Source organism: Coregonus clupeaformis, chromosome 39 (genome assembly GCF_020615455.1).
Source record: "Coregonus clupeaformis isolate EN_2021a chromosome 39, ASM2061545v1, whole genome shotgun sequence".
In the NCBI taxonomy this organism is placed as follows: domain Eukaryota; kingdom Metazoa; phylum Chordata; class Actinopteri; order Salmoniformes; family Salmonidae; genus Coregonus; species Coregonus clupeaformis.
In genome coordinates, this window is record NC_059230.1 from 3,716,763 (window position 1) to 3,725,560 (window position 8,798).

The 8,798-nt window shown below is 40.2% G+C and overlaps 1 long non-coding RNA gene across 1 annotated transcript; it reads left to right on the forward strand.

Annotated features, from left to right (window-relative positions):
* The first annotated feature begins 809 nt into the window (after positions 1-809).
* LOC121556260 lies at positions 810-1,937 on the forward strand. Its single transcript, XR_005998125.2, has 3 exons — positions 810-893; positions 1,092-1,229; positions 1,884-1,937. It is a non-coding gene; the product is annotated as an uncharacterized LOC121556260 (long non-coding RNA).
* The last annotated feature ends 6,861 nt before the right edge of the window (positions 1,938-8,798 follow it).

Consider the following 8,798-nt stretch of genomic DNA (forward strand, 5'->3'; position numbering starts at 1 on the left):
AAACCCACAGTGTGTGGACAATGGATTCTTCAAACTATTTCACCTATAGCTGGATTTGAATTTGTAAATCTATGATTTCCCATTCCAGAGCACCGGTGGAAGTTTTGCCAACCTGTAGCTCAGTGGAGGCTGGTGGGAGGCTATAGGAGGATGGGGTCATTGTAATGGCCAGATTGGAATAAATGCAAAGGTATCAAACAAAACAAACACATGTAAACCACATTTGACTCCATTCCATTTAAACCTTTCCAGCCATTATAACGAGCCTGTCCTCCTATGGCTCCTCCCACCAGCAGCTCTCCAGACACATTGTTTTCTCAAGCTGTCACATGAGCCTTTTACGTTTACTTCTGTGTACAGCAGGGGTGTCAAACTCATTCCATGGAGGGCCTAGTGTCTGCAGGTTTTTGTGTTTTCCTTTCAATTAAGACAACCAGGTGAGGGAAGTTATTTGCTAATTTACTAAGTATAAGGGAGGAGTGAAAACCCGCAGACACTCGGCCCTCCGTGGAATGAGTTTGACACGAGCTGTACAGGCATAGTGGAAGTCTTGTAAATCACATGGTATGAATGCGTTGGATTACCTTTTCCAGTTCATTGTTTCAAAATTGATCCACTATTGCCACTTTCTCAGCTGACACGGATAAGTGTGTTTATCTATGATAATAATATGCCATTTAGCAGACGCTTTTAGCCAAAGCGACTTACAGTCATGCGTCCATACATTTTTACGTATGGGTGGTCCCGGGGATCGAACCCACTACCCTGGCGTTACAAGTGCCATGCTCTACCAATTGAGCTACAGAGGACACAAAGTAAATAGTTGCTCTTGTGTGTGACACTCTGCCTCAGATGAGTAGAGATCATATTTACTGGAAGACAGGCAAGATAAGGTAAGCTTGTGCTGCATTTCATGAACAATGCATTTTACCAAAAGCAAAATGTTTAAAATAACAAAATAGTTGTTTAATTTGTTATTCATATATTTACTTGCCACATATCAACTATTTATTTATCATTCAAAATATTGTACTGTACATAAAATATTTGACATTTGAGTTATTTACCAATGACACCATACTGTATTCTAGTGAAATCCAAAGATGTGGAATACCCAGAGTGCCCTTGAGAAGAAAGGATACACTATCCTGAGGAAGGCAGAGAATGGTGTCATAGCTACTGACAAAGATGGTGACCAGTTTGTCATTAAAGAGATCAAACTGAATGAAGTGAGTCGGCACCATTGTCTTAGTTTGTTTTCTTAAATGTTATTTGTAAACATGAATTGTAGTTTTATTGATAGATAGAGAAGAGGAGGTAGAGGAGAGGGGCATACAGTGGTGCAATTGTGGTTTGAACCCATGCCTCCAGGGGTCAATGTGTGGTCCAGGGGCAGCAGCACTACCACTAGACCAGCCCCCAAGCACTTGGTTCAGCTAAGAAAGTGGCAATAGTGGATCAATATTGAAACAATGAACTGGAAAAGATAATCCAACGCATTCATACCATGTGATTTACAAGAATTCCACTATGCCTGTACAGCTGGTGTCAAACTCATTCCACGGAGGGCCGAGTGTCTACTTTCTGAGCGACACTTCTTTTAATAAGGTGTTTTATTTATATGATTATAGATCATTTATAAGGAGTTTGGCACTGGACTGCTTTCCTTGTGTTATTCCTACATTATACTGTAGGTCTCTACATGTCATTCTCTGTTTTACTTCTTTAATTGATGTATTATTATTATACTTAATTTATTGTTTTAAATAAAACTTTCAATAGTTAGATTTGATTAGATTCAAAGGGAGACACAGCTAGGTCTAGGAACCTTTATAAATGAAAGTGTTTGATTTCGATTGAGTACTTTGTTCTTTTCTCAACAGACATCAGACTCTCTGAGGTTAAAACTCTCCTGCAGATAAATCTCCCCCATTTTTTAAGCCACAAGATCTCTTTCCAAGGTAACATATTTTTTGTTATTTTTCAGTTTAGAGAGACAATGTTAGGGGTGATTTCCCAGATAAAGATTACAACTCCATTGAGAATGCTTTCTAGTCCAGGACTAAACTTAATCTGTGTCTGGGACACCACCCCAATATGTTTGTTGCCACAGTATCAAGTTACCACAGTATCACCATAACATTTAAATAGAGGAGCTAGCATGCTATAACAATATGTCTCACAATAATATATTCACAAAAACTATGCATTTTCATGATGATAAAACTTACTTTGTAGTGATGGACCACTGTGAGGGTGGAAATCTCGCACAGAAGTTCAAAGAGGGGAAGACATTTTCAGAAGAACATGTTTTTGATGGAATAACATATTGGTCACGTTCCAGACTGACTACATTGCAGATGTCGCATTTCATCAACCAATGGTTACATGCCAAGTCATTGACTCTTCAGTCAGGCATCAGATTGCTAAATCATATCTCAAATAAAATAAAATAAAATTGTATTGCCACATGCACCGAATACAACAGGTGTAGACATTACAGTGAAGTGCTTACTTACAAGCCCTTAACCAACAATGCAGTTTTTTAAAGAAAAATGTAAAATAAAAAAAGTGTTAAGTAATTTAATATTTTTTTTTATAAAATAAAAGCAAATAACTAAAGAGCAGCAGTAAAATAAAATAACAGTAGGGAGGCTATATACAGGGGGGTACCGGTACAGAGTCAATGTGCGGGGGCACCGGCTAGTCGAGGTAATTGAGGTAATAGGTACATGTGGGTAGAGTTAAAGTGACTATGCATAAATAATAAACAGAGTAGAAGCAGCGTAAAAAGAGGGGGTTGGGGTGGGGTGGGGTGTCGGGGCAGTGCAAATAGTCCGGGTAGCCATGATTAGCTGTTCAGGAGTCTTATGGCTTGGGGGTAGAAGCTGTTGAGAAGCCTTTTGGACCTAGACTTGGCGCTCTGGTACCGCTTGCCGTGCGGTAGCAGAGAGAACAGTCTATGACTAGGGTGGCTTGAGTCTTTGACAATATTTAGGGCCTTCCTCTGACACCGACTGGTATAGAGGTCCTGGATGGCAGGAAGCTTGGCCCCGGTGATGTACTGGGACGTACGCACTACCCTCTGTAGTGCCTTGTGGTCGGAGGCCGAGCAGTTGCCATACCAGGCGGTGATGCAACCAGTCAGAATGCTCTCGATGATGCAGCTGTAGAACTTTTTGAGGATCTGAGGACCCATGCCAAGGGGGAATAGGTTCTGTTGTGCCCTCTTCACGACTGTCTTGGTGTGTTTGGACCATGATAGTTCGTTGGTGATGTGGACACCAAGGAATTTGAAGCTCTCAACCTGTTCCACTACAGCCCTGTCAATGAGAATGGGGGCATGCTCAGTCCTCTTTTTTTCCCTGTAGTCCACAATCATCTCCTTTGTCTTGATCACGTTGAGGGAGAGGTTGTTACCCTGGCACCACACAGCCATGTCTCTGACCTCCTCCCAATATCTTAGCTGATATGTTACTCTATCAAGGCATTGTGAGATCTGTCAGGCTTCTGCAATGTAGTCAGCCTGGAACACAGCCATTTCTATGTATGACACTACATCAAAACTATTTTGTTTTAGGCTAAACATAAATTATGGACTGGATTTCTTTCCATATCATGGACTGGTTTGTCAAGATCTATGGCCTTGGCCTTCTTCACAGAGACCTGAGACCACAGGTACACACTGGTCTGCTAGGTGGTTCTCAACCCTTTCCTCAGGGAGCCCCAGCTGTTTTTGATCTACTCCAAAGATAGAAAGCCTAAAGGATTTAGTGAACAAATAATCAAGCTGTTGATTAGATGAATCAGGTGTGCTAGTTCAGGGTTACAACAAAATTGAAAACGACTCTCCGAGGAGAGGTTTGAGAACCACTAATGAACATACTGTATTTGCAGCTTAAAAGCGCCAGCTTGGTAATTTTTTTTACTCCAAATTGGCAATGATTGCAAAGAGACAAGGTCTTTCAAGCAGTAACACCTTTTCTATTATTAAAGAGATTCTCCGGTACTTTTGTACAAGTTTTAGCCAGTCGTTTTGAAAGTAGCGCTCGCGAAGAATTTGTAATACGTCACATACAGTGCCTATAACAGTCTGCAACCCCTAACATTTCTTCACATTTTATTGTGTTACTAAGTGGGATTAAAATGGATTTTATTGTAATAAATACTCTGTAAAGTCAAAGTGGAATAAAAAATCTAAATTTTTTAAACGATTAATGAAAAATAAAACGCTTATATACTAGGATTAGATAATAATTCACCCCAAGTCAATTCATGTTAGAAACACCTTTGGCAGCGATTATGATGAAGATTGTTTAGTAAACTATGAGATAAACAGAGTTAATCATGAACATGGAGTCAGAATTAGACATGGGTGTTCTCTGATGCTGGGCGGGAACTTGATTGGTTCCTTTCACTGTGTTTGTGTGTGTGAAATAGGGATCTGACCTAATCCATGGCTGCCCTACCTAATCAGGGACTGAAACCAGACTGTGGCCTTTTGCCTATCTCCTCAAAAAAAGTAGAGAGAGCGACGCCAGAGTTGAACATTGTTTAGACTAATCATGAGTAATTGCAGCATGACGGTAGGGAAGAGAGGAGTGGGTTTGGGTACGTTTGAAAGATTGAGTGTGGACCTGTCATGTCCAACAATCAATCTTCAGGTCAAGCCAAGATGAGCCGGGGTTGAACAGAGTTTTAACTGAACATTATTAGTTTTGCATGATAAGGCTTGATTGATTATACTATTATTGATTCTAAACTGAATAAAAGTCGAATTTAGCCACTATCATAGACTAAGGAAGTGGGCGGAGCTGTAGAGAGAGGGAAACTGAGGATGGTGGTGGGGTAACCCAAGAGGGAGGGGTTTAAGCTAAGATGTATGTGAATATGACTATATAAACGGAGATCTGAGAGGTAGACGGGAGGTGCTCTGCAGACCAGCTCGGCTTCCGTTACTCTGTGTAATAAAGTCTATCTTGATTCTACAAAAACTCTGGAAGAACTTTGATTTTTAATAAGTATAGTGATAATTTTCCACATCAATTACAGCTGTGACTCTTCTTGGGTTAGTCTCATAAGAGCTTTGCACACCTGTATTGTGCAATATTTGCCCATTATTATTTTCAAAATTCTTCAAACTCTGTCAAGTTGTTAGGTCACGGCTAGACAGCAATTGACAAGTCCTGCATTAGATTTTCAAGCAGATTTAAGTCAAAACTGTAACTTGACCTCTCAGGAACATTCACTGTCTTCTTGGTAAGCAACTCCAGCGTAAATTTGGCTTTGTGTTGTAGGTTATTGTACTGCTGAAAGTTAAATTCCTCTCCCAGTGTCTGGTGTAAAGCAGACTGAAGTAGGTTTTCCTCTAGGTTTATGCCTTTGCTTAGCTCCATCCCATTTATTTGCATCCTGAAAAACTCCCCAGTCTTTGCCGATGTCAAGCATACCCATACCATGACGCAGCCCCCACAACGCTCGAAAACAAGAAAGCAGTCACTCAGTGATGTGTTGTATTTGGCCCAAACATACGTCTTTGCATATAGGCCAAAGCATGTATTCAAATATTTATATTTTGTATTATTACTTTAGTGCGTTGTTGCATACATATGCATGTTTTGGAATATGTATGTTCATTATCCACAGCTTAGAGATATAAGAAAGATCAGGAAACTATTTAGATTTTTTTTTACATGTATATAACCCTTTTTTTTAGGCACTAAAATATCTACATATACACCGAGTGTACAAAACATTAAGAACACCTGCTCTTTCCATGACATAGACTGACCAGGTGAATCCAGGTGAAAGCTATGATGCCTTACTGACGTCGCTTGTATACAGTATATCAAGAATGGTCCACCACTCAAATGACATCCAGCCAACTTGACACAACTGTGGGAATTATTGTAGTCAACATGGGCCAGCATCTCTGTGGAATGCTTTTGACACCTTGTAGAGTGCATGCCCTGACGAATTGAGGCTGTTCTGAGGGCAAAAGGAGGGGTGGGGTGGTTTTCCTAATGTTTGGTATACTCAGTGTGTACTTCCATACATTTTTTAAAACTGGTACTGGGGACCTTCAGACAAGGCTTGTGAGGCTTGTGGGTGTCCTAGAGCAATAAAAAAACGACATGTATGTATTCATGAGACACTCACCTTTCCATATTAGTGTGTATCCGAAACTGTTCAGACGCTACAGATAGAAGTTGGCAGAAGAGGCTGTACCGACTTCATAAGTGTCGAGTGACGCTTGTGGGGTTTCATACACCATTGTGTTCGTGATCATCTTTCCACATAGGGGTCCTAATAGTTTGTAGGCCAAACCATTCGGAATCTACAGACATTTCTGTGAGAAGACCGATTTTCGGGATGTCTCATGGTCCGTCAAAAACCAATCTGCCATATGGGCGGATGCGGTTTATTGAGACACAGCCCATGCAAAAAAAAAAAAATGTAAGAGTTTAAGCCGTTGGCGAAGGTTGGGGGTACAAAGCAGAGATATGGAAGTGTTTTAAAATGGTCATACCATGGATGATTTAGCTATTTGATTTTGAATTTTAGGACCCCGTTAGCTTTAAAAAAATATTATTATTTGATAAAATATTGAAATTGGCCTTTAATACTATAGCCCATAGGAACATACAGAATAAAATATTCATAAATAAATAAATAAAAATAATAATAAGGTTTTGAAGTGTCTGTCCTATATCTAGAATATATAAGTAAGCGTAGGATATACAGTCCCAGTCAAAAGTTTGGACACACCTACTCATTCCACGGTTTTTCTTTATTTTTACTATTTTCTAGCATGTAGAACAATAGTGAAGACATCATAACTATGAAATAACACATATGGAATCATGTAGTAACCAAAAAAGTTTTAAACAAATCTAAATAGATTTTATATTTGAGATTCTTCAAAGTAGCCACCCTTTGCCTTGATGACAGCTTTGCACACTCTTGGCATTCTCTCAACCAGCTTCATGAGGTAGTCACCTGGAATGCATTTCAATTAACAGGTGTGGCTTGTTAAAAGTTAATTGGTGGAATTTATTTCATTCTTAATGTGTTTGAGCCAATCAGTTGTGTTGTGACAAGGTATGGGTGGTATACAGAAGATAGCCCTATTTGGTAAAAGACTATGTCCAAATTATGGCAAAAACAGATCAAATAAGAGAAACGACAGTCCATCATTACTTTAAGGCATGAAGGTCAGTAAATCCGGAAAATGTCAAGAACTTTGAAAGTTTCTCCAAGTGCAGTCACAAAAACCATCAAGCGCTATGGTGAAGCTGGCTCTCATGAGGACCGCCACAGGAAAGGAAGACCCAGAGTTACCTCTGCTGCAGAGGATAAGTTCATTAGAGTTACCAGCCTCAGAAATTGCAGCCCAAATAAATTCTTCACAGAGTTCAAGTAACAGCCACATCTCACCCTCAACTGTTCAGAGGAGACTACGTGAATCCATGGTCGAATTGCTGCAAAGAAACCACTACTGAAGGACACCAATAAGAAGAAGAGACCTGCTTCGGCCAAGAAACATTAGACCGGTGGAAATTTGAGATTTTTGGTTCAAACCGTCGTCTCTTTGTGAGACGCGGTGTGGGTGAACGGATTATCTCTGCATGTGTAGTTCCCACCGTAAAGCATGGAGGAGGATGTGTTATGGTGTGGGGATGCTTTGCTGGTGACACTGCCTGTAATTTATTTAGAATTCAAGGCACACTTAACCAGCATGGCTACCACAGCATTCTGCATCGATACGCCATCCCATCTGGTTTGGGCTTAGTGGGACTATCATTTGTTTTTCAACAGGACAATGACCCAACACACCCGTGTAAGGGCTATTTTACCAAGAAGGAGAGTGATGGAGTGCTGCATCAGATGACCTGGCCTCCACAATCCCCCAACCTCAACCCATTTGATATGGTTTGGGATGAGTCGGACGGCAGAGTGAAGGAAAAGCAGCCAACAAGTGCTCAGCATATGTGGGAACTCCTTCAAGACTGTGCGAAAAGCATTCAAGGTGAAGCTGGTTGAGAGAATGCCAAGAGTGTGCAAAGCTGTCATCAAGGCAAAGAGTAGCTACTTTGAAGAATCTCAAATCTCAAATATATTTTCATTTGTCTAACACTTTTTTGGTTACTACATGATTCCATATGTGTTATTTCATAGTTTTGATGTTTTCACTATTATACTACAATATAACAATTAGTAAAAATAAATAAAAACCCTTGAATGAGTACGTGTGTCCAAACTTTTGACTGGTACTGTGTATTTGCTAGATCAATCTTTAAAGGAGAAATCAGCTGAACATGTCCATTACTTGAAAAAGCAGGAAGCCCCTGAATGTGCTGCGGTTGAATTGGTCAGCATAGACGTGTGAATGAATATGCAGAGTCATGTAGACATGGTCTCCCTTCTCAAGGTGTAGAGTACCACCATTACCCGAACTGTCAGTATGATCATAGTCTGTATCTGTGTAATGATCACACGCAGACGACACACGTCTACAATCCTTAAAAATAATTGTGCAAGACGGATGCACATTATGAGCGAATGATGAGAAGCTGAAGTAGTAGAATCCTCTCACTGGCGCATCGAAGACACCTGTATCAGAGATGAGAGAGGGAGAGCTCTGTCAGAAAAATACTATAATCCCTTACAATGCCTTGTGGTACTTCTATTGTGCACTCTAACACTTGCTAAAAGCTGTCATAACAACTCATAAGTACTCATAACATTCTTATAATACATCACAATGATGCATTATAATGCAAGTGTTATAAGGCACT